This window comes from Furipterus horrens, unplaced genomic scaffold, assembly GCF_987537825.1.
Source record: "Furipterus horrens unplaced genomic scaffold, mFurHor1.1.pri manual_scaffold_2, whole genome shotgun sequence".
NCBI lineage: Eukaryota > Metazoa > Chordata > Mammalia > Chiroptera > Furipteridae > Furipterus > Furipterus horrens.
In genome coordinates this window covers 207342028-207369209 of record NW_028327172.1, presented here as the reverse complement: position 1 = coordinate 207369209, position 27182 = coordinate 207342028, and the positions used below count along the sequence as shown (strand labels likewise).

At 36.3% G+C, this 27182-nt stretch overlaps 1 protein-coding gene across 2 annotated transcripts in view; it reads left to right on the top strand.

Moving 5' to 3' along the window:
* The window catches only part of SLIT2 (slit guidance ligand 2), a 325550-nt gene that overhangs the window by 44486 nt on the left and 253882 nt on the right, over positions 1-27182 (top strand). The window lies entirely within an intron of this gene.

Sequence of the window (27182 nt, the reverse complement as noted above, 5' to 3'; positions counted from 1 at the left end):
CAAAATCTTATATTATTTTCAGAATTTTAAGGAGGTATCTTGAAACATCCTATCTGCACACAATGATCTTCTTCTTATGAAAATCTTAAATCTTGTTCAGTTGAAAAGGCATAATCTAAAGAAATTGACTTAAATTTACAGGCTTGATCTTTCTTTACAGACTGCTTTTGAAAAGAAAGTAAGAACAGGGACTAAAGGACATATTGTTAAATAAAATGTTAGCTGAATCACATGCTCAGATTATCATGTGCTTTGTCACAGAGTACTCTAGAGCAGATGATATTGTCATTTCATTTGTATGACGGTCCGTGTCCTACACAAAATCTATTCCATCCAAAAATGTCTAGGAAACAGTAGTATGTTCAAACATGTTTTCTACTGAGTGTTGTGCCCTGACCTTTTACGTACTGTAGATATTTTAGAAATACTAGCAAACCAGACAAATGTCCATTCATGACCCTTTGTTGTGCTGATGAGAATACAATTGATACTCTCTTGCTTTGAACACAGAGATATTAGTTAACTTACTGCTTATTTTATTACTTCACCTACTTAAGTAATGTCAAATGTTTAAAAACGATGTGGAGAGTAGAACGTTGCATTGAACAAAAAGAATAAAACTAAAAATGCACCAGTGACCTGAACTGGAAGCAAGTTATAAAAATGTAAATTTTCATTTGCACAAAGGTTACCATGGCGTTACCTTTCTTTTTGTGTCTGCTGGTGATTTAAATTTAGTAGTTTTAGAAAAAGTGTCTATTGCTGTATTTAAAAGTTCTAATAACAGTGATCAGTAAAGAAGTTTGCAAGCACAAGGAACATTTGTAGAGAGCTCGTGAAACTGACACGTGATTGGCATGTAAACAACCCCACTGTGCCCTTGTACTCCCTTCTGTGATGCTAGACTGCAGATGCTAAGGAAGCCTCAGGAAGTCACCACTATCCAATTTTTATTCAGTGCTTGGTTTGAGGGATGGAAACAATATTGTGCTTGAGCTGCCCAAATGCACCACTTCCTCCCGCGCTTTCACAACGCCCTTCCTCAGTGTGGGGCGTATCTGTGAAATGAACAAATGGGAACTTTCTTTTAATATGTTTAACTGAATTTAAACTCTGAAAATGAAAGCAAATTGCACGTTTCATCGAATAGCTTGAAACCATCCACGAGTGAATGAAAGTGAGAGTATTTCTAACTTGAAATCTTCTGTTGATGACTCCGGGGTCACTGTGAATTTGCCCTTTCTATTAACACATAGGTGACACAGCATTACGTCATGTGCAATCAAAAACTCTTATAATTGTCCTTGAAGAAGGTTTTCTTTCTTTCTTTTTTTATTTTTGGTAGCTTTCTTTTTTACCACTTTTAGTTTAAAGTCTATTGTGTCTGATGTAAGTGTAGCTTCTCCTACTGTTCTTTGGTTACAGTTTAAGGCTAAAATGTGTCCAGCATTTTGTTGGATCTTTTTTTAAAACCTATTCTGCCATTCTGTTTTTGAAATGAAGAATTTAATGCATTTACATTTAAAGTAATTATTGATAAATGAGGATTTACTATTGACATTTGCTAATTGGTTTCTGGTTGTTTTGTAGATCCAATATTTTTTGGTTCTTATGTTTCTGTGTGTGTGTGTGTGTGTGTGTGTGTATGTGTATCTTGATGTCTTTTGCTATCAGTACGCCTTGACTTCTTCATCATTTCCTTTGCACAATTACTACAAGATTCTCCCTGGTAATTACCATAAGGCTTATATGAGTAAATTAAGCATGTAACATCGTATTTTAAACTGATAAACTAACTTCAATAGAATTTGTATACTTCACATGTTTATTGCTGTTAAATTTATATATTTTCATATTGTGTAATTGATAACAGATTATTGTATTTATGGTTATTTTTGCAATGTTTATTTTTTAAACTTTTAAACTAGAGTTGTGAGTTATGCACCACTATTACCATACTGCAGAATCTAACTATGACTATATATTTTCCATTATATTTGACACTTATGCTATCTTTTTTATGATGTTAACTAACATTCTTTTACTTTTACTCAAAGAACTCCCCTTAGCATTTCTTGTAAGGCAGATCTAATGGTAATTAATTCCCTCAGGTTTTGTTTGTTTGGGAAAGTTTTTATTCCTTTCTATAGGACAGCTTTGCCAGGTATGGAATTCTTAGTTGACAGTTATTTTCTCCAATATTTTGAATATGGCATCACATTGTCTCCTGATCTGTAAAGTATCTGCTGAGAAATCTACCTTATGGGGATTGATTCCCTTTTATGTAACTCCTCTCTTTTCTCTTGCTGCTGTAAAAATTCTCTTTTTGTCTTTGACATGCGACAATTTAATTATAATGTGACCCAGTGTAGCCATATTTGGGTTCAACCTATTGGGATCATTTTGGCCTCATGGATCTGGCTATTCATTTTCTTCCCAGGTTTGGAAAGTTTTTAGGAATTTATATGTTCTGCCCCCTTTTCTCTCTGTTCTCCTTCTGGAATTCCCACAATTGAAATTGTTCCTTTTCATTGTGTCACATGACTCCCGTAGGTTTTCTTCTCTTTTTCATTCTCTTTTTCTTTTTGCACCTTCGGGCAATTTACAATGTTCTGTCATCCAGGTTGCTGATTCTTTCTTCTGTGTGGTCAAATCTACTTTGAAACTCCATTTCTTTTCTTCAGTTTAATTATGTTTTCTTTTTTCAAATGTAGGATTTCTGTTACTGTTGTTTGATGGTTGCTATTTCCTTGTAAAATGTCTCATTTTGTTCATCCATTGTTTTCCTAACTTTATTTTGATGTCCCTTTTTTTTTTTTTTAGTTCATGAAACTTTTTTTTAAAGGATCATTCTGAATTATTTGTGTGATAGCCCACAGATCTCCATTTTTATAGCATTAGCTATTGGAGCTTTGCTGGTTTCCTTTGGTAATGTCGTGGTTACCTGGAATTTTTTAAAAAAAATTTTGTGATCCTTGAATCCTTACATTGTTATCCACATATTTGAATTATGGGTCTCATCTTCCAGACCTTATAGCTTTACTTTGGCATGGATACTCTTTCACTAGTTAGTTTAGTTTGGGTTTATGTGTGTGCCTGCTAGTAATGGCTTTGGTCAAGTAGGGCCTGCTCTTATGGCCTATTTTAGGTGAAGGGATTGTTCCAGTTCTGAGGATAGGGATGAGGGATGTGCTATTGGCTGAGGACAGTTGGACAGGAACTAGTGGCTTGGTTCGCTACCCGAGTGAGGCTATAAGGATGGATTCTGCTGTTGCCTTGACTCCCTGGTCAGGCTTACTTAATGGTTGAGACTGAATACTATATTCCATATTAGTTGGGGCTGTGAATGAACTTCCCTGCCCTAAAATGTTTGGGGACCTAAATCCGGCCAGAGTGTGCATTGAATTCCTGATCAGATGAGGCCACAAATTTTGCTCTGCAGATGCCTTAAGCCATGGACTCTTCTCTCTGTTCAAATGCCACTGCATGTAGGGCCGTTGTATGGGCTACACAGCTTCCTGTGCACTCTCATTAGGTTCCCTGGCCAGACAGGCTGATGGCTGTATTTAGCAATGAGCAACACTGAATTGGAGTCTCTGCCAGGTCCAGAAGGCGAAGCAGCTCTCAAACTGGCAAAACTTGGTGTATTGTCTTAAGTCAAGCTGACCTGCACTCCCAGTGTACAGGCTGAACAAGGCCGTGACTTTGCTCTGGGAGCTATCAGCTCTGCTCCCTGTACCTCTTGGCTCAAGTGCTGCTGGGCCGCACAGCTTCTAGGAGTTGTCACCAGCTTTCTGGTCAGATGGGGCTGGTAGCAACCTCCCCAGTTGGTGGGGCTATGACCCTGTGCCTTGCTTTGGCACGGGCAACCCAGGCTGGAGGTCCAGCAAAACTCCTCCTTTGAGGACCCAACTCAGGCAGATCTGCACCCTGCTGAATGCCCTGGTCAGTGTGTGCCCCTGACCTGATTCTTCAGATGAGCAAAGCTGCTGGTTGGGATCACTGCTTGGGCACTGCTGGTCTTAACTCAGTCTGCTAAGATCCGTGGGCTGGTTTTTGCAAGGCTACCCTCTCCTCCATCACCACCCTATTTTCAGTGTTGGATCTACAGATTCCATTGCAATCCTTGTGGTGCTAAGTCAGAGCAGGGGCTCCTGTAAAGTTACCTACAATGCTGGGGGAGCCTGGCTGGTTGGCCCTTACCCTTGGATTCTCTTTTCCCACTGGAGGAACCAGAGGCTCAGGTAGACCTCTCTCTGTGGGACTGTCTGTGCACGGAGATGCAATTTAGTGTGTAGCTGCCTCTCTTACCCTTCTAATTGTGTCTGTCTTGGCTCTGAGGTATAGGGGGGCACTTCAGCCTCATCCCTGTCTTATAGGATTCTCTCCTTGTTCTCTTGTTCTTGAATGTGTGTTTTTGTTCTTCTGAGGAGGAACAAAGTCAGGAACAACCTGTGTCTCCCTCATGGGGACATCGTTCTCATAACTAGTTTTCTTAATTCATAGCATTGTATCTTACTGTACTTCTTAGTCCTCATTTTTAAAAAATCTTTATTCTGGCTTTCTTAGATAAAATATTTTAAAATAATTAATAAATGAGTGCTGTCATCCATTATGATTCTTCTTAAATAGTTCATATTTTAAGTAATAAATGAGAAATTAAAGGATGAATATGAAGTGAAACTTTTGTGTATTCTTATATATTTTATAAGTTCGGAAGAAATTCTTCTGTTTATAATCATTTTCTATGTCTAAAATGTTCTAATGATTGCCTCAGAGTTTGAAGGCAAAATGTTCCTAATTTTTTTTCTTTTGTAACTTGAATGTTAAGAACTTGGATGCTATCAATGAGCTATTTGCCAGCAGATGACAATTTATTCCAGATCCAAGAGAAACCGAACACAGTAAAATCTGTGTTTGCTAACCAGCAAAATCTGGAAAATCACATTTTTTGAGATTCCCTAGGCAAATGGTCAGTCTGATAAATGTCAATAAGACGAACTGAAATAGAGTAGGATGACTTTGATAGGATCAGTCTAAGGTTGCTAGAAATGTATTATGTATTCTTGCTGCTAATTTAAAAAAATCCCATAGGGTGTTCACAATCAAGAATTATATACATGTGTAAAACATAGACTTTTCATTCCTTTGCCAGACTGTGATGGAGAAGTGGGTGGTAAAAAATTAAAAAAATCAACATGAATTAATCTGTATCCTATCTTCATAATATATCTCTTAGCAAAAGATTTTTATATCAGTATATTCCAAATGTCCATAAAATATTTAGACTTTGGACACAGTTTTCTATAGAAACCCAATGTTGTAAATATTGGTTCAGTTCCCAGGCCAGAGTGTATATCCTACTTAATCCATATGTATCTAAGATACAACACCAATGTTTGCTTGAGTGCCGGGTTTTGAAAGCATCTGTGCAGGAAAGAGCCCCGAGATGATAGTTTTTTCTTGGTTTTCTGGTAAGAAAATGGTTCCATGGGGATTTTCAGAAGAAACTGTTTTGGGTATTTTTCCCTTCCTTTTGTGTGTTCTAGTCAGGGGTTCCAGAGCTCGTCTGTGAACCTACGTGAAGGCAGGACCCACACGGTGTTGTCTTGCCTGCTGTTGAAAAGGAAAGCAATCGGCTCTAACAGGTTCACTGCAAGTTATTGCATCAGGACCCCTTTGTTGCTCTGGACGTTTTCATAAGGCTTACTGACCCCAGCTTTCTGAAAGACCAACTTTTAAGAAAAGTAACGAGATAAAGTTAAACGATGATTTACAAAGTATGAAAAAAGACAAGATACAACAGAAACGTCTTGATATGTTGTCAGATATTTAGGGTCTTAGGGCTTAGTCGTGATTTTTAATTTATTTCTCTTTTGTCCTCTTCAGAATGCCTCACTGTCATTAACACTTTACTGTTCTTACAGTGACTGGGGCAGAGCCTTTGCTGAAGTGGGGTGTCATCAGGGAAGTTAATAGTAAATACTTCGTTTGCAAATGGGGGATTGCAATTTATTGCATTATTTCTCAATAACATAAAACTTCTGTTATTCATAGTTGTAACTTTACATTTATTTCCGTTGCTGTTTGCATTGTGTAATATGCCCCCCCCCCAATTTACTACATTCATAAGTGAGTAAGGGTTGTATCATGTTCTTTGCTCTGTATTAATTCCCTCTCTTGCCGCAACTATTGTTCTAAGACCTGCTCGGGCAAGCAGGTTAAAGACAGCTCCCCCAATGGCTTAATCGTAGTAGCCATTCTTAAGAGATGTAGCTGTTCCTTAAAAGATAGAAATCTTTGCATTGCTCTGAGCAATAAAAATGTTAAAGAAAAAGCAAGTTCTTTCGCAAATATTTATATATCAACAACGGTAAAAACACATTATATTACCAGAACATATCTCACACCATATATTTTGTGAAGGAGTATCTTTCATTTTCTTGTGTGTTTAGTTCAATGGGTGGCATGGTTTTTAGATGAAAAAAGAAGGCAATATTATTCATGAAATTATGTATCTTATTTGGCTGTTTTATCTATATCACTACATTGAAAATTAATTTCTCTTTTCTTCAATTACTATATGCTGATTTTCATGATTTCTTTTTATTTGAAAATATAATATAAAAGTCTATAACCAGAGATTTCCAATATGCTTATAGAGATTTTGTTTACATTGTTCATTTTACTTTTTTGTTTTCAAGCTCTGTGATGTCACGGTCATAAGTGTGGACTCTTCAGACCCAACAGGGGGAGCCAATTCCATGTTCTATGGAGGTTGCTTGGCATTATTGCTGTGGCCCAATTGTCAAAGCTAAAGACTTTCCTAGCCATGGCTGTTGACACAGCCCAGTAACAGAAAATCTTCATTGAAAATACAGGTCTATTTTCTACTGATTATTTTTTAGTCTGTAATATTAAATGTATTAATTTATTACGGTCATGCCTAGGAAAGTCTGAAATAAAGGTCACTTTTTCCCAGTGCATGATATTTTTATTCAAGGTGAAGGTAATTGTATAATCTTTTCACAATAAAAATCATTGTAGAAAATATAGGGCATTTTAATGTTCACAAAAATCTTTTAGAAGCATTATATTATGATTAGGTTAATAAAGATGGAACACTTTTCTGCCTTATAAGCTAAGCTAATTTATAAAATAATTAAAATCACATGACTCTACTGTGGATTTTTAAAAACCACATGTGTTGCTTTCTTTAAAATAAAGATTTTCAACTAAGTTCAAGGTCTGCCACAGTGAATCATTTAGGTTGGTATTGAACTTCCCTAATTGTTTGGGTCTATATTCTATTCTCAAGGTAGAAAGTGTGGTTTTACTTATTTGAATTTCTGTGCGCCATATGGTGTCATACAACATTCTCAGAGATTTTAAAACTGTTCAGTATGCTATTTACATTTATCTTGCAAAGGACACGGAATTATATTGAGCAAGGACATCTAAACTATTTTAGTTTACAATAGATACTGTGTCATAATTTTCTGTGCAACTACAGTATTTAAAATCTTAATTCACTTGCTAGCAACATATCTGTATATCCTGTTATTTGATGAGTATATTTGGGTCTCACATTTAAATACGCACACACACACATAAAAAATAAATACATAAAAATAAATACACACACGAACATCATTTTTGTTCTGAATTATAACAACACATTGGTCTTTATTTCTGGTATATTTAGTGACTATCATAGTGATGGATTACATTGTGGGCTAAATGCCTACTTAATATTTGATTGCTTATTTTAAGTTTCAAAAGAAAAAAAGTATCCAGTTTACTGTTTGGTTTTAGCAAAGGAGGAAATTTACATATATTTTTTCCTCTATGGCACTCTATGTTTTTCTTTGAACTTTGTGTCTGTGATATGTAGAGATTCACTAGGATATCATTATGCTAGTTGAAGCCTAAAACACAATAGTACTTACTGAACTTTCCATTTACAAAACTTGGATCTGCTATCTACGATTTTCTAATTAGGAGATTAATCTTGTTTGTCTTTCTTTTCCTTTGGCATATAGTACAGTGTTTGCCATATAATTGGTACTTACTGAAAAGTGGATCGATTAAGGAATGATAAATCAGTGGCTGAATTTTTACTTGCTATGGGAAATTGAAGAGTATTATTCTTGTTTCCTCATATATGAAATTAGAAGCTCACTGTCCCTGTTCGCTCACAGGGTTGTTGGGAGAATCAGATGACATATAGAAGGGCTTTAAACAGTATGAATATTTTATAATTGTGAATTTATGAATAACAATAACATTACATGTTTATAATGTGGAATATTTACTATTTTGGATATCTATTGTAATGTCAAGAAGGATAAACATATTGTTGCCTTTTTGAATGTTTCAATATAGGAATGTCTTGTTTTTACAGTGTTGTAGTGAGTGAATCATGCTTATAGGAATGGCCAAGATTCATGTTTGCTAAAATGAGATCCCTGTTACATCCAATTACCCTTTTGTCCTTCATGCCTTGGATTGTCATTTTGTCCCAGTGGTCCTGCATTAATGGGCCATGCTAACCCTATTGTGCCTGTTACTTTTGTGACATTAATTCCAGACCTCCTGCTTTTAATTTAAGTGCTACATAGTTAAATCCTCGTGTCATGAATTCTAATTCCCTAGTAGAGCTAAGGAAAGGAACTTTATTGAAGCCTTTCCCAAATAACATTTCTTTAAAATTGATGAGAGTATTCTGATGAATGCGATATTAGAAGGGATGATGTATTTGTAAATAAGAATTGAGGTTTTTAAAATTGTTAAAGACTGTTTTAGAATAATGCTATCCCTCATGAGAAAAGCTGTCTTGACAACAGTAACATTTATAATTAGAACTGATGAATATTTTATTTCTCAAAGGGAAATTCTCCCTAAGTGTGCTAGACAGTGAGTGGGCTAAATGTTCACCAGGCTCAATCATTTCTAATGCACAAATAGACTGAATATAAACTTTTGGGCTCAATAAGAATATGGCTTTACATTTTAGCTTAAGAAAAGGATTTTCATATGCATTTTGTATCTATATCCTGTGAGGTAAGAAAAGGATATATTATTGACCTCATTTTACTGAAAGGTTTTATATCTAATAAGTGGTAAAAATAGAACTAGAGAAATGCAGATTACTTTTTCTGTCTTTTCATCCTTTTGCCAAAGGGTGCATAAGCATATGACCCATTTCAGGGTTGTGCTTTTGCTCATATTGTAGTCTTTTTTTTCCATAATGTAGGGTTTGTATCTTTTTAATTTGCAGTATTCTATTTTAAAATATATGAATGTGGCCTTAGCTAAAATTACAATACCTAATACAATTATCAGTAATTTTACTGAGTACTCATGATTTAAGTAAATTACTGTTTAAATGAAAACACAAGATTCAAACTTCGTTTTGTTCAGTTATTGGTTATTATCAGAAGTTGAACATTTATCTGGTGCCTACTACATACCAGGCAATGTGGGATGTTCAAGTTAAATAGAACACAGTCGTATGGAAGGGACGGAAGAACACACCTCCACAAAGTAGTGACCAAACTCCAGAGTATTGAAATTGAAATTGATATGCGATGCCGAGGAACTTGACCTTCCTCACAGACAGTTTATAAAGGCTATGAGGAGGCGGTGACACTTGAGGTGGGTCATGAAGAAGGGATTGCGTTTGTGGAGGGAGGTTAAGTTGGGGATGTACCACCCACTAGGGGAAATGAAATGTGTGATCCAGTGTGGCAAGGGGGTAAGAGAGGAGCAAGTGATGGGGGATAAGAGGGAATGTCAAATGAGGCAGACTCTAGAAGGCCCTGTGATTCTAAGCCCTGTAAATGAGTTCAATGGCTTATTGGATTACATAATTAATATGCAATAACATGTGATCTGGAGCATGCATGATATAAATTCACATTCTGTCATCATCTGTATGACCATGTTAAAAATCTAATCACTTACCAAAATCTTATAACTATATTATAATTAAAGTTTAATTTGAGACATATTGTATCATCAATGCAAACACGTTACTTTTGAAAACTTCAATGGATATATCCTTGTGATAAATCTGAAATGCCAGTAGTCTTATATGGAATACCTTAGTTTTATACTGTGTAAGACTTACTTTTTAATACAAGTTCACTAATTTCTATTAAAAAAAAAAGATCAAAAGTATGAACAATAAAATGGCAATAAATAACATATCTTTCAACCATTGAATCTAAAAGAAACAAAACAAACAAGAACAGAGACAGAATCATGGCTATGGAGAGTGTTTTGATGGTTGCCAGATGGGAAGGGCGTGTGGGGAAATGGGTGAAGAGATGATGGGATTAAGAAGTACAAAGAGGTAGTTACAGAAAAGCCATGGGGATATAAAGTATAGTACAGGAAACGGAGTAGCACTTACATGCATGACCCATGGACTTGAACAATGGTGTGGGTATTGCCTGAGGGAGTCGGGGGTGCTGGGTGGAGAGGGAAAAAGGGGAAAAATTGGGACTACTGGATTAGCATCATCAATAAAATATAATTTAAAGAGTTAAAAAATATAGAGTTTAATTCAGAGATTTTCAATGGCTGAAGTTAGCAGCACCCTTGGAGGTTAGACATTTGCTTATTGCAAGGCATTGAAACAAGGAGTAAGTCCTTTGTTGGTACACTAGATTGAACTTCTGAAAAGAGGAAATAAATATATCTCCTGCATTTTCACTCAGAGCAGGTATTCCAGACTGTTCACTGAGCAAAATATTGAAATAAAACCATCTTGAGTTTATTCTCGTGTGTGGTGTGAGTTGGTGGTCTTCACGGATGCATCTCCTAAGGCAAGAGAAATAAAGGAAAAAATAAACAAATGGGACTACATCAAACTAAAAAGTTTCTGCTCATCAAAAGAAAACATCAGCAGGATGAAAAGGAAACCAACCATATGGGAAAACATATTTGCCAATGACATCACAGACAGGGGACTTATCTCCAAAATATATAAAGAGCTTATATAACTCAACATCAAGAAAACAAACAACCCAATTAAAAAATGGGCAAAGGACCTGAACAAACACTTCTCCGAAGAGGACATACAGAAGGTCCATAGGCACATGAAAAAATGCTCAACATCATTGGCCATCAGAGAGATGCAAGTAAAAACCACAACGAGATACCACCTTACACCAGTCAGAATGGCCATCATCAACAAATCAACAAACAAGTGCTGGCGAGGATGTGGAGAAACGGGAATCCTACTGCACTGTTGGTGGGAATGCAGACTGGGGCAGCCACTATGGAAAACAGTATGGAATTACCTCAAAAAACTAAAAATGGAACTGCCATTTGAATCAGTGATTCCACTGCTAGGATTATACCCGAAAAATCCTGAAACCCTAATTCAAGAGAACTTATGCACCCCTATGTTCATTGCAGCACTGTTTACAATATCTAAGTGCTGAAAACAGCCTAAGTGCCCATCTGTAGATGAGTGGATCAAAAAACTGTGGTACATCTACACAATGGAATACTATGTAGCAGAAAGAAAGAAGGAACTCCTGCCATTTGCGACAACATGGATGGAACTAGAGAGAATTATGCTTAGTGAAATAAGCCAGGCAAAGAAAGCAAAATACCATATGATATCACCTAATACAGGAAACTAAAGAGCAACACAAACAAATGAACTAAATAGGCAAAGACTAGAATAGTAGTCAGTAGGAGGGAGAGGGGAGGGAGAGAAGGGGGATAAGTAAGGGAAGGGTCTAGTCAAGGAACGTGTATAAATGACTCATGGACATGGACAACGGGGAGGGATATGATTGTGGGAAAAGGGATGGGCTGGGAGGAGGGAGCAATGGGGGAAAAATGGGACAACTGTAATTGAATAACCAAAAAATAAAATTAAAAAAAAACAAAACTTACCCTGTAAAAAAAAAAAAAAGGAAATAAAACCATACTCAAGGTAGTGACTTGCCTTTTGATCACAGTTAGAGAACTTTCCAGCAGGCTTTCCTTTCTTTCCTTTCCTTTTCTTTTTCTTTTTCTTTTTGGTTGTCATAGATCCCTGTGACCTAACCCATTGAGTGGTCACAAGATGGGTAAGCACCACCTACCTCCTACCCACATGTGTCAAAAAGGAAGACAAACATATTTGCTGGGGCACTAGTTGAAAGAGGTGAAGGGACTAAGAAGCACAAATTGGTAGTTACAGAATAGTCATGGGGAAGTCAGTAAAGCACAGGAAATATACTCAATAATATTGTGATAACTATGTATAGTGCCAGGGGGGAACTGGAAATATGGAAGGGAAAGCTATGTAAAGTGTATGGTTATCTAACCGCTCAGTTGGATACCCCAAAACCAATACATACTAAAATATATTTTAAAATATTTGTTAAACTGGAACTGGTTACATCACAAGACATGAAAACATTCACAATCTATAACACATGTTAAGAAACTGAAGTTATTCAACAAATTTTAGTAACATCAGATAAGCCAGGCTTATCCTCTATATTACATTTAATCTAACATGTACAGAATACCTTGTGTGGGAAACCTCTGATTGTACATACAGATTATATACTTGGCTTAGAGAGTTCGGGGTACCATCTGAACAAGAGGCGAACGAAGCATTTGAGGATCGGTTACTACTTTTTGATAAGAATGTACAATTATTGAGAAGTCCTCAAAAGAAGTTATGACATCCACATGATTTTCAAAGCTGTAATTTCCTCCTACCAAGTTTTGCATAACTCTTACACCTTCATTACTATCACAGTTTACTTTGGCTAAGAAACAAGCCCTAGAGCCTTGATCATCCTAGAAGAAAAGGAAGGGGGAAAAAAGGCAAACGATGGAATCAGTAGAATCAGCAAAGCATGATAAAAAGTTGTGTGTGTGCATGTGTGTGAGCTTCTGCAACTTAAAGCAGCAGGTGGCAGTAGAACATTTTGTGTGGACAGAGGAAAAGGGGGACTGGTCAGTGGAAGACATAGGCATTTTTCACGAAGTGTTTTTTATTATTTCTTCAGGCACAGATTCTCTTTAATCAGACCCATTTTTCCTGTTCTCACAATCCTGCAAGCTGAGGGTGAGTAGTCACATGTAGTCTATGTGAATGGTACATGAAAGCCACCCATCAGGAAATAGAATTTGTTTCCATTCATAGTATATAATGACACCTTGTTTTCTAACTCCCTTTTCTTTTTGTGTATAACTTTGAAAATTCTAGTAAGTATGGTAGAGAGACTTAAATTAGAAAGCATGGGAGTTCTAAGCCAGATCATGGGTTGACTGATTTTTTTCAACGGGTTTGCAAATTTCTTTCCTCGGCAGTGTGATGTCTTTACCCCACCTCACTTTCTCATGCTTCTTATCCTCAGCAAGTCACACCAAACCAGTCTGCCTTCCCAGAGAAATGCCTCCTGCGTCTGTGCCTCTGTGCATACTGAATCTTTTTGTGTAGCCTTCCTGCTCTTGTACATGCATGACTCCAACTTAAAATCAATTCTTCAAAACTTATGTCAGATTCCAGATCATCGGTGACCCCTTCCAGTATTTCCCCCAAAGCATCTGTGCCCTCACTGCGTTCTCCATAGCATTATCCATGCATTTAGTTTATAGGACTCCATTTTCTATCTTAGTTTAAAAATCATCATTTAAATAAAACTTGTATTTTTCTCATAGGATTGTCGACTGCTTGAGTGCAGAAATTGATCTCTCTGACACACATACGGCACCTACTATAGTTTTTATTCTGGGTTGCACATATGAGTAGTATATGTTTAATTAACAAACACATTTATCCTTTGAATCTTACCTGCTCTGCATTCATGCATTCAAGGTGGGGTGAAAAGACAGAAAACTAACATTTATTAAGTAGTTAATTACATACCAGGGACTGTAATTTTTTGTTTCAGTTTTGTTTTTTTTAATCTCATAGCATCTCTTTAAGGCAAGTGGTATTAGTTCAATGCAGATGGGGACACAGAGAGCAAAGCCTGTGACCTTCCCAGCTCACAGAGGTGGCATGAGGCAGAACGGGGACTTGAGGACCCCACGCCTCTTCCCTCACCACCTCCAAAGCCCACGGTATTTTCACGACACAGCAATCAGTGACTTATTATCTACTCGGTGCCACACACCGCTTTATGAACTATTGATTCTCCATTGAATGAAATACGGTCCCTATCTTTGAAAGACTCACATTCCAGCAAGGGAGAGATTAAAGCAATCATTATGATTCAGAATGATAAGTGCTTGACGCGGGTCCTGTGGGTATGTGACAAGGGACCATTGGCTCTGCCTGGTGAGAGACGTGCCTCATGGAGAGCTGTAGATCAGATTTTCTTTTAGTTAAATGTATGGGGGTGACATATATATGAGATCATAGCTCTTATATATACATATATGTATGCATATAATATGATCTGTATATTGTCTTGTGTGCTCACCATCCTTCTGTCCCCATATATCTGACCCCCTTTGCCCACTTCAGATCAGACTTGAAAAGTGATGGGCTTCAGAAGACTAACAGTTCACCAGTTGAAGAAGGTAGGAAGCCTTCTTGGGCAGAGGAAGGAGTGTAACACCAACAACCTGGAGGGCGTAGTGCGCGTGTATCAGTTCATTGCATGGGAGTGGATTTTGGAATTCACTTAAGTGGTGATAACAGTGTAGAAGATGCCTTCATCTCATCCTCCGGGCTCTGGAGCTCTCCAAGGTGTCAACAGATAACCAGATGTGTTAACTCACACAAGTGCAGTGGTTTGTAATCTATGGATTAGGTATGGAAGGAGTGGATTATGCTGAATTTGTAAGGTCAGACAGGAAGTATGAGTGGACGTAACACGGTGAAGGAGGCTCTGACACTTCCTAGCTAGGTGATATCAACTGTAACCCGTCTTCTTTGCGTTTTAGTTGCTGCTTCTGTGAAATGGGTATGTGAACTCCCTCAAAGACGAGCGGCAGGGATTAGAAATGGGCTGCAGCACCTAACTGACAGCAGCATTAGTAAACACAGGTTTGTCTGTAGGTCTCCCTTTCCTACTGGCAGGCATCTTTGGATAAATACTTATTTGCTTTACTACCTAATTTCTCCGTCCACTGTGACAACCTCTGCCTTTTGCCGTACCGCTAAAGCTCCTCTTGCTAAAAATCATTGGTAATCCTCCTAATCTTTTCTTACCAAGTCTTAGTCTTCATCGCCTACATCGGACAGAAGTTCCCACCATCTTATCTTCGTACATCAGGATCTCCTCAAATTTTTTGCTCTTTTTTTCTTCTCATTCTGTACATGCTTTCTGGACAAGCTCAGCAATTTTCAAGTTTTAGATTACCACCACCAACTGTCAACCCCAAATCTAGATCTCCGTCGCAGAATTTCAGATTCATACATGAAAATACTTGCTATTCACGCAAACTTGGATGAAAAATCAGCGACTCAAACTTATGAAAGAGTTCTCTTTTCTCTCCTTGCTGACCTGCTCCTCCTTGTCCCCATCACAAGGTGTTCTATTCCCTCTACTTCCTTTTGCTGTCCCCAGTGCACTCATTCCCTGCATCACCGAGGCCACACACCTCATGTCAATCTCAGACTTTTCTCTCGTCTCTGCAGCCAGTGAACCTTAATCCCTGACATTCTGACTTATTAGTATTTCTCGAATCTTTCTCTTCTTTTTCCATTCTGTTTACCATTGCCCTAGATTTTCACATTGGTCCAAAATAATCTTGCTGCCTAGCAACGTGTTTCCCATCAATGACTTGGCCCCAATTGCTACAGAGCACTCTGCCCCACACCCAAGTCTTTCCATATCATCAGACTGAAAGCTCTTTCATGCTATGTGGCCTTATTTTCTAACTTAATTTCAAGCTACTTTCCACTTATAAACCTTCAAAAGAAGAGAATGTGTCTATTGTTATCTGTATTCTCGGAGTCTATCACTATATAGGTAGCCCATAAATCCCTGTGATCTGAACCCAATATTGTATACCAAAATAAATATTTTACATTTTATTTTATTTTGTTATTGAATTTATGGGAGTGACATCAGTTTATAAAGTTATACGGGTTTCAGGCTTACAGTTCTCTAATACATCATCTGTATATTGTATATTCACCACTCCAGCTGAAGTCTCCTTCCATCATGATTTATCCCCCCTTTTCCCTCTTCTACCTCCCCCGACCCCCATTTCCTTCTGGTGGTCACCACACTGTTGTCTGTGTCTGTGAGATTTTTCTTTTCACTTAATCCCTTCATTTTGTGTTTCAAAAATGAATGTACAGGAAAAGATGGGAACTTAGAAAACATGTTTGGAACTTGAAACTCCACATCCCACTTTAAAAGCATAATCTTATAACAAGATTATCCCCAGATACTTATATTTATAGGTAAATAATTTATAAAAATAACTTTTTGAAAATGCGATGAAACAGTGTTATGTATTTTTACCTTATATTTGGATGGCAATGTTATGAATTAAAAAAATGAGGTAATGATTTTAGTATAGGACTTGGTGTATTGTAGACAGGCATTCTGGTTGTGTTTTAAATACAAGTTAGCATAGAAATTTATAAATTTTAAATTGTTTTCCTAATTTTTTTCTCAAAGTTATATTACATACTGTTATAGGCAGTGAATAATGCTAGATTGGAAGGTTTTCTTTCTTTCTTTTTTTTTACTATTATAATTGGAAATGGACTTTTTAAATAGACTATTTAGTAAATTTTACAGATTGAGGTTTGCTTGCTTGTAAAATTAATGCAATTTTGTTTGAAATATACTCTGCAAAGTCACTATGAATGGGTTTCCAATAAGTTGTCTGAGTTAGTATTCAGATGAAAACATTGAGTCTCGCAGGGCTTTCTCCCTCGGCTCCATTTCTTGTGAGCATGTCAGCTTTCTAATATGAGGAAAGCAATTGGAATTGTTTGCTGTTGTAAGTATGGTGACTTTCAGGCCTGCTGGCATAATGCTGTTTAGCCACAATGTGGTGGTGTTCTCTAAAAGCACATGAGGTACTTCATGAACAAGCTTATCTAAAGAATTTAGTCTCCTTTTATGACCATGACAGTTTAGGTGTGCAACATGAGACGTTTGTATTTTCAGAACAGTTTCTCAGGGTGTTATTTTAAAGAAAATGAAACTCTTTCTTGTAGGATCAGATATTGGGTTTCCGCTAACTGTGTTAAAATATCTGGTTTTAAGTTACAGTATGCAAAATTTAGGTTACTCACGCATTGAGGCGTTTTAATGTGTGGACTAAGAAGAGTTTAATGATTGTAATTGAAAACTGTCATTTATATATGAGAGTGTGATGGTACATTTGCTCTTTAGTGAAATACTAAGGGTTTCTAATTTCATGTCCCTCAGAATGTCTTGGGGACTTGGTTTCTTACCATCCTCTGTCCTCTGCCCCCACCACACGCAGTTTGCCATGGTGGGAGGAGGGATGACAGAGAGGGAAGGGGGGACAGCTCTGGAATGGCCTGGCCAGAGGTGAGACTGAGCATTGTCTTCTAGTGGGACCTCAGCAGCTTCTTTCAGTGAAAAAGAAAACTGAGGCCCAGAGGAGCAAGTTTGTTGTTTCTTACCATGACTGGATTTTGGATATGTCAAAGTGGACTCTGTTGAAATTCTTATAATCTGTAAAATAAATGTCTTCGTTGTTGTGAAGATCTTTTCAAGGCACAAAGAAGGAAACTACTTGTAAAAAAACATTCTGAAAAGTTTAGAAACATCTCCTGGGGAACAATATTGCATTGTTAGTCATTTCAATGGTTTATTGAATTGATGCTACTTTATAAAAATTAAATGAATGCCATTGTTATAAATATTAAAATGAATTTATGAGAAATAATTTTTATGTTACCAGATAAATATTTTTTATAATTAAATCATGTTGCATTCCTCATGGAACTAAAGGTAATTTGCTTTTATTTGTCTCAGATAAAGTTTACATTGAAAAATTATAAAACTTTTGTCGATATTTGTTATGTACTTTGGAAATAGAAATGTGAATATCTCGGAGGTACAAATTGTTTTAGACGATCATTTTTAATTAACATTCTCCAAACATTTTTAAGAGTAATTACTATTCTTAAATTCTTATAGACATTCTATGTTATATTTTTATATAAAATTAACATGCTAAACATTAAACATTGAAGGAAAAAATAAAAATATTTATGGAAGAACCTATAATTAATAATTTCACCTCTTTTCAACTGACAAATTTACAGAAGTTTTCTCTGTTTTAATAATTATTCTAGTAATTTTCATGAAATTCTGTCTATACAAAATTGATAATAATTTTTGTTGTTAAATTTTTAATAGAGGGATTGGTATTTTATAGTTATTAAAATGCATTTGATCAACATTAACCCTGATCCAGGCTTTCTTGTCTTTTGAGAATGTTTTTTTTTTCACAAAGATTGCCAAAAGCAGAAAAGAACTGTAGCCCTAACTGGAGAATAATATCGAAGGTTTTGGAATTCCTACAACAAATGATGTGGCTTTCAGGAAGGAAGGGTTTTCATTTAATAGCGTTAGTCAAGTGACTCTGTGGCATCATTGCATTCTAGCAGAAACTGTATCCTCAGCCCTCGAGCATGACAACCACTGGTATTTCCGCAAATGGGGCATTATTTGTGTTTCTGCTTGCCTTTATCAAATTCTTAGCTTAGAGATCTGGATTTTGATCTGACTTTACAGAGAAAACAGACTGTGATTAATCTGAATTTTTAAGAATTCCAACATTTTGGCCCGTGGAAACTTTTTATCATATAGACTAATTATAAAACCACAGGTGAAATTGAACTAGCCAGTTACTGATAATCCCTGGCAATTGCTATGAAAATATTGAAAAAGCACTTAAAATATGAAAAAAGAAAAGCATTTCAATTTTTTCACTGTATTAATATGATTATTTTGGAGTCATAGAGAATAGTTCAATCAATGATAATCATATTTTATTCAGTAGAAATTACTATATTATGCCATACAACTGAAACTTAATTTACATACATACACACAAACACACACACACACGGTTAATAAAGGGTCTTTCATATATCAGGTTATTATTAAATTTATTTTTCAGCCTGAAAGCCATTATATTTTTATTGTTAAACATGTATCTTAGACAATAACTATGTGGTTGTATTAGAATCTGACATGATTAGGAGACTTTTTTTTAGTTCTATGATTGGGGTCGTTTTTCTAGACTTGTTGCAAAATTTTATTCCTAAACCACATTGATTGAGTTAATCACATTCTTCTGTAGTCTCTTAGGACAATATTTCACTTTTTATAGAAAGTAGACTTCTGATTGCTTTCTGCCATCTGTTTTTTGTTGTTGTTGTTGTTTTATTTTTAAATTTATCCACATCATTGCTCAAGTGTCTTAGGGCCTGTGTTTTTACAGCTATTTTTATGGTCATGAAAATAAATGCTGTAGATGTTATGACTTCAAATCAATGCCATTCTTGGTTTATAAATCTCAGTTAGGTTGTTTCTCTGTCCTAGGGCCATTTTAAGTTGAAAATTAGATGATAAGCATATTTCAATCAACCCAAGTCAGATGTATGTGCTGATAGGCAAGATGACACAGTGACAAGGATCTCCATCTTGTATCAGAAAGACCTGGACTTATATCCCAGCTCTCTCTTTATTGGCTGTGTTATCCTGGGAGACTTTCTGAGTCTTGAGTGTTTTCATCTGTAAAACAGAAGTAACCATACCTGCTCCTTAGGAGTAATTGTGATGTTAAGATGTGGTATATACTAAATGATGGTCAAGTTCAAACAGCCTTTGCAAAACCCGTACCTCACAGTTTTAAAGGTTAATGTATATTCACATTTATTTGGCAAACTTCTATCTTGAGTAAATGTGTGAGGAGATATTTACTGAGTTTCTACTATTTGCCAGGCATGTTCTAGATTGTTGAGATACATGATTTAACAAAATAAAGATCCCCATCCTTGTGGAGCTTAATATTTTAGAAAGTGAATATGGCAAGCTTTCCTTTAGTGTCACTAATGTTTATTTCAAACTGGTCCTGCAGTCTTGGCTATCTGTTTTCTTGGCTATCTGTTTTCTTGGCTCACTATATATGTATCTTCTCATGAACTAATGGAAAGAAGAAAAAGTAGGACAGGATAAGAGCTACATATTCCTCATATAGAAAGAAGTTTTTAAATTGATTTTAAAAGATAAATAACATAAAGGAAATCGTAAATGATATTAATAGGTAATGCACAAAAAAGAACTGCAGATGGCTAATAAATTCATGGAAAGCTGCCCGAACTCACTGGTAACATGGGAAATGCAAATCCAAGGATATCCGGTATTTTCTTCATAAAATTGGAAAAAGAGAAAAATATTGATATCTTCCAATGTTGGTTAGGGTATGGGGAAAATAAGCACATTTCAATATAGGGATGTGAATTGTAATTTTGGGGGGTGAAAGTGATCTGTATTAGCTAGTAAATTAAAAATGGGGAAAAAAATGGGATCATGCTCCTGACTCAGCTATTTTACTTTTTGTAAACTACCCTTTAGAGATGAAAGTACCAATGTATACAATGATGTCTTTAAATTGTGCTACATTACTTTATGTAATAATAAAAATCTGAGGGAACAAAAAACTTCAAATCCCTCAATAAAGGGACATTATTTCAATACCAATGCACTAACACATGTAATACCTCCCCAAGGTTCCTATTCAGCAATGTTTGTGAAGGCAAAAACTGTAAAAAAATCATAAAGTTTCATCAATAATGGAGTAGTTTGATAAATTATGGCAAACCCAAAGTATGCAGCATTATACAGATATTAAAAATGATCAATTAGAGCTATCATTGTTGACCTAGGTGGACATCTATGGTATATTGTTAAGTGAGAAAAGTGAATAGGTTCGTGATGAACTTATTATGATGACATTTTTGTCTTCATAATTCTATATACATATTTCAAATTTGAACATGTTTTAGGAAAACAGAAAGATAGGGAATAATGTATGTGTAATTGGTCATTTGTTACCTAAATGTGGGGTTATTGATGGGATATCAGAAGTCACAGCACTTGGTTGTCTTCTTTATGATTTGTTTGAATTGTTGTAATTATCATGTATAATATTGTAATAAAGAAACAAAATATAGAAAGTCAAAATTTCAAGCTATTAAAAATGGCCTATGTAGAGTTTCATTGGTAAACTTCTCAGTGCGGTGGTCAATACAGAAGCTACTGTAATATTTTTAGAATAGGTGTTTAGTAAATACATGGAATAAATGTAAGGTTCCTACTTCGCGGGGGCATCTAGAACGTAATACCTGCGCTGAATGAGGGAATACTGTACTGTATTTCAGTCATTCATTAATTGAAATGTATTGAGAACTCTATATCCCAGGGCTTTTAAGAAATACCTCTCTTTCTTGTGCTCTCTCTCTCTTTCATATATATGTATATACTATACTTTGAGAGCTATTGCTTGCAAGGTACCTTTGTCCAGAAATGATTTTTCTGCTTAGTTTAGACTTTTATTTTCTTGGTAATAGAAATGAGCCAAGCAAGGATAGTAACAGAATCCATAATAAAGTCCCTTCCTTCTGGATTTCTTCCAGTCCAAAAATGTGACCTGGGCGAAGCATAATGAACATGATGCATTCATTCACTCGGTTCTTTCAAAGTTTATTGCTTGCTAAGCCTGGTGGGGGAAAAAGATGTATTCATACATCATTTTACCTACAAGGAGTTTACAGTTCTGCAGATTATAAACATGTCATCAATTCCATGTCACTTAATGTCTCTCTTCATCATAGATTAAGGGTTTATTATTATATACTTATTGTCAACTTTACACAACAATCTAAACCTCTTTATTTCTAACCCATAAGTACACACTTAGTGAGGGAGCTGAAGCAAGGGTGTGATCTTGCGGAGGGACTAACAGAAGATGTGTAAGAAGCCAAGTTAGAAGACAATTTAGACATACTAGCAAAATGGCCACCACGGCACTAGACTTGTCAGGTCCCAGGATATTCGGTCTTCCTGTTCTAGTTTCAGAAGCTTCCCTTAGACTCATCTGCTAAAAAAACCTTCCAGATAATGAAACTTCTGTTCTTTAAGTCCAGAATTTTAAACAGACGATTGTATTCTATTAGACATTTATTCCCAGGATTTTCCTTGTGACAGTATTGGCTTTTATTATATTTATATTATTATATATTTATCTTTAACTATAATAATTAAAAGTATAAACTTACCTATTTTATTATATAAAATATTACATTCAACAAAATATTTACTATAATTAATATGACAATAAATTATTATTTTATATATTTATATCATTATTTATACATATAACTTTTAATAAATCTTCTGTACAAGAATGACTGCTGTGTGTGTGTGTATTTTTTTTTTTTTACCTATATACATTAGTGTCCATTGGGTATATTAAGCATTTTTAATTCTTATGACTATTTTTAGGTAACATTATACTCCTGTATTTCTGACAAGACTTAGGCTTTTTCATTATCTCTCAGAATGCTTTCCATTTTATATTTTATTATTTTTTGTTTATTTTCAATTAAAGCAGACAACCAAGTTAGCTGAATTATGTTTAATGTAAGTATTAATAGACCCAGGAGGAAGACCTGTAGTTTCTTCCTCTTTGCAGACAAAATGTGTAGAATATTTTAACTACTGGGAGCCTTGCTATTTATTGTTTGTTGGTTTGTTTTCCTTACTAGTTCTTAGCCATATTCTGCAGAATTAAAAGTGCTGGATAACTTGCTACGGGTATATGACAGTAGGAGAGCTTAATACCCGTTACTATTTGTGAGATTGTCTTTCTGCATATCTGTCACACAATAGTAATGATGATACAATTTATGTAAGTCTAATTTACATACGCAAAAAAAACCACTTCATTGTTGAGCTCTAATTTGTAAAGAAAACAAATTTGTCTGAAAGCCTTCCATTTCATGTAGGATTTTGCAGGTAATTTGCTAAAAGAATGTCCAACATACAGGGACTTGTTTTGTCAATGGAAGGCATTGTGGAAATGGAAGGTACTGGGACTTGTCATTTTAGTCAGACCTAAGTTTGAATCCTTGTTCCTGTGTGGGGTGATGTAGAGCAAGTTTCTTAACCATGCTGAGCCTCAGTTTCTACATCTGAAGTAGGGGTATCAATACTGTACTTGCAAGTTTGTTGTGGAAACGCATAGAAGTACATCCAGCGTCGGCCCTATTTCTGTCACTTAGGGGCAGTTTAGTGTTCAGCCGCTACACACCCACATTGTTTGCAATGAATTACTGCTGCAGAGGGTAGACCATGATGCTGGCTGCAGGAATGTGTGTTTTCAGAACCATTCTCTTTCTTCTCATTAGAAGATAAAAGAAGAAATGGTGAGACCATCCTAAAGAATGTCCATGTCTATGTTGTGACTAATTCTCAACAAAAGGACAAAGAAATTTAAATAAAGGATTTTTGTTGGATTTCTTGCTATAGAAGTGAATCATTTTCCAAAACGCTGGTGTGTTATAATTTCATGATGCGTTCTTGCGAGAGAGTGTCCATTTTTTCTGCTCATTCATCATGGTTCTAAAACCGAGTCAGGATGAAAAGCATGTAGTACTTGCCTGTTCTTACATCAGAGGAATTTTTTCTTTTGTCCATTTTATTCTTGTTTTCAAAGGCTTAAAATGAAACCTTTGTTTCTGCAATAATGGCTTAGTGTAGGCTTACGTTGTTGATCCCCTCAGTAGATGCAATGTAATCCACTTTGGTAATGTGAATTTTTAAACAATCGTCGGCCTTTGCCATTAACCCTTCTCTGCTAATGATAATACTCTACGCAACCTACAAAGCAGCTCGGGCCCAGCTCGACGGTAGACTTGGAGCGCACTTAGCTGAATTTGCATTTCTTATTTTAGTAGCAGTGTATTGCTGAGCATATGTTGAACTTCATCAATACCAAATGTGGAAGAGGTGATTGTGAAACTAATGTTCAAGTGCAAGCATTCAAATACAAACACGGGAAACTAGTAGAAAATAATGATGAAACGAAGCAAAAGTGCTTTCCTGTCCAAAATTTCCCTTGAAGGGGCTTTGGCTGCTGTTGGTTTTTGCAACATATATTTTTTTAAGTTGACCTGTTGCTTTGCTCGGTTCATTGTAGTGCAAATGTCTCAGATAAAGCTGTACATGAGTCATTATTTTTTCCTCTTCAGTTCAAGCTACTTGGATAATAGCGCACTTTGAACACAAGCTTGGGAACCTATTGAATGTTTCCTGCATCTAAAGCCTTCAGAGCTTTGCTCAGCAGCTTGACGCGTTTCTTTAGGAGACAGAAATGGTAAATTAGCTAAGAGTAATTTTATTCCGTGACAGATTTCCAAACGAACTTTGAAAACACATTTCCACTTAGCATTTGGATTCCACTTTGGGGACTTAGGAGAGGTTTCCTGCATTTGGTTAAGTAATATAGATGGTGGGCGGCTAAATTAAGATGTTCTGTAGAGATTTGTAGATATTTAAAGTTTTGCCTAAAGCTGAGAGGACTTTATAGCCATTCGTATTGAAGTACGAGACTGTATGCCTTTAGGGCTGTGGATTTAATAAACAAAAGATCTGTCACTGAGCTTGGTGCACAGTAGGGGGTAGGTGTAATTATATACTTTAAAGGGGAAAAGACTGTTGTTATTATTTTACATTTATTGAGTGCCAACATTTTGCAATGCGTTGTACCTAACGTAGAATTAGACAGAGCCCTTGCCCAATGGACTATCGATTTAAATTAGACACAATCTAAATATTTCTCTTAAGTAGTTGCTGTGTTTTCCAATTTGTTACACAGTGCATTGTACAAGTACAGAAATGTTATTGCGCTTGCAAATGTTACTTAAAACCATGAAGGCTTTCAGAGACAGCTGGTAAAATGAGATGTGATTATGAGACTATAATATTACTCATGTTTTTCAGGTCTTTTCCTTCAACTGTTATTCTAGATCTAACTTGAAATGGGAAACAGGAAAGGTATTACATTTAGAAAATGCTAGAGATACCCTTTTGATTTTTCCTTTGGAAAAAAATTACAGTTTAACAGTAATGATGCCCCTTATTTTCTTAACTAGGTTTGAAAATATATTATTTGAGTTTTTAAAATTGAGTTTGTTTTTATTTACGTGTGTGCGATCTTTTTAAAATGAATTTCAGCCCGGAATGCCGTGAGGATCCAGCACGGTATTGCATGTATTAGGCACTTGCTAGAAACTGCTGGAGGGATGAATGAACCAGGCTTGCTACTACTCAATTTCTGTGTCAATCACTTGCTTTCTCAGGAGCCTTCCTTTTTCCACTGATTTGGGCCAGTACTACAAAAAAAAAAAAAAAAAAAAAAAAAAAAAACAAATCAACAAATCAAAAACCCTCCTGGGACTACCTTCAAAGGGCCCTTGTTTGCAGTGTCTCCTTTCCAATAAAGATGGCAAGGTCCTGGCGTGATGGTCCGGCACTGAGCTCTAGGAGAGTCCTCAGGTCTCTGTGATCTTCCCCAGTGATCAAAGGGCCCTTTCCCCCTGGGGCCTGGTGGGAAGGGAGGCGGTCACCATATACAGCTGTCAGCTTATTGATCTGCTGTGTGGACACACAATTTCTATCAGCTTTGTTATAGGTGGGGCTGGTCTTAGGGAAAATGTGCAGATAAACGTAAAGAAGAATATATGTCTCCCTGTAGGTGTGTGTCCTGCACATTGTGACTATTTTACAGCAACTACTATATTCTGCTCCTGCATGTTCATTCAATTCCCTCTTGACCTCACACAGCGCACATCAGCTCTCAGTTTTGAGACTCCAGCTATTCTCTCAGTAAGCAGAAATGAGGACCCTTGATATCACAGTGCAATTATCCAGCCCCGAGTCTGCATCTCTAGCCTGCCATTTACTGTCTGTGTGATCTAAATCAAGTTACTTAGCTTTTCTAAGTCCTGACTTCTTAAATGTAAAATGGGGATAATAGTAGTACTGAGCTCTTAGATTTCATGTGAAAATTAATCTAAACTATGTAATGTACTTTGAATATAACTGCTCTAGTAATATGGTCCTATTATCATCATTATAAATAATTATATATCTTAGACTGCCACGGTCAAGTACAGATACCAGAAAGTCTAATGCTTACACACACACATATATGCATACTTAGTCTTATATATACAAGATATATGCTTAGTCTCATACACACACACACACACACACACACACACTCTTAGTCTTTTCATTTAAAATACGGAATATTGATAATACAGAGCAATTTTATAAGCAATTATTATTCAGATCTTCCAGCAAATAAATGTAAAGCTGTAAAGCTTAGGAAATGGGGAGATGGCCCTCTTTTTGACCACAGCCACCCTGCCACTTCCTGGTACACATGCATTCCATTTTTTATGCTCCTTACGCTTCTGTTCCTTCCTGTTTAGGCCTCGCCTGCCCTGAGCTGCCTTCTGACCCTGCTGACCCCTAGTGGTTTTTCATTTAAGCCTTGACTTCTTACTCTCAGCAATGGTCTCACTTTGAACTTGGGTGAGCATCTGACCTAATTTCTTGAAACGTTTATCCTGTTTTCCTCACCATTTCTCCTATAGTCCTCAGACTCTTCTCCCTCCCCTACTTTCAGAACACAAAGAGTTTCCATAACATTCAAAATCAGTAGTTACATCTTACCCTCCATTTAAACCTTCTGTCGGGGGCTCCTCCAATCTTTGCATGTCCTCAGTTTTTCCCCCTCTTTTCTCTTATTCACTCCCTTTTGCCCTCAAGATTCCCTGGATCTACTTGTCTCCCAGTCATTCATCATACACTCACTCTTCTCCCTGCCTTTGGGAGAGGCTGTGATCCCAAAGTTCACTTGTCCTGTGATCACCAAATACAATGGTCTCTTTAATCACTTACCTTCTTTTACCCTCCTGGCTCCCTTTTCCTTATGCCTGCCTTCGTCAGTTAGGGGAAGGATTTTCCTCTTGTTTAGAGCGTCCTTTCACTCTTTCTTCTTCGTTCACTTACATGTAGGCCTTAGGTGTCAAATATTACATCTATGTACACAATGAACAGGTCTGTATATCCCTCTTCAACCTATATTTCAAGTTCCAGGTTTTTATCCGGAACCCTGTGCTTAAGCAC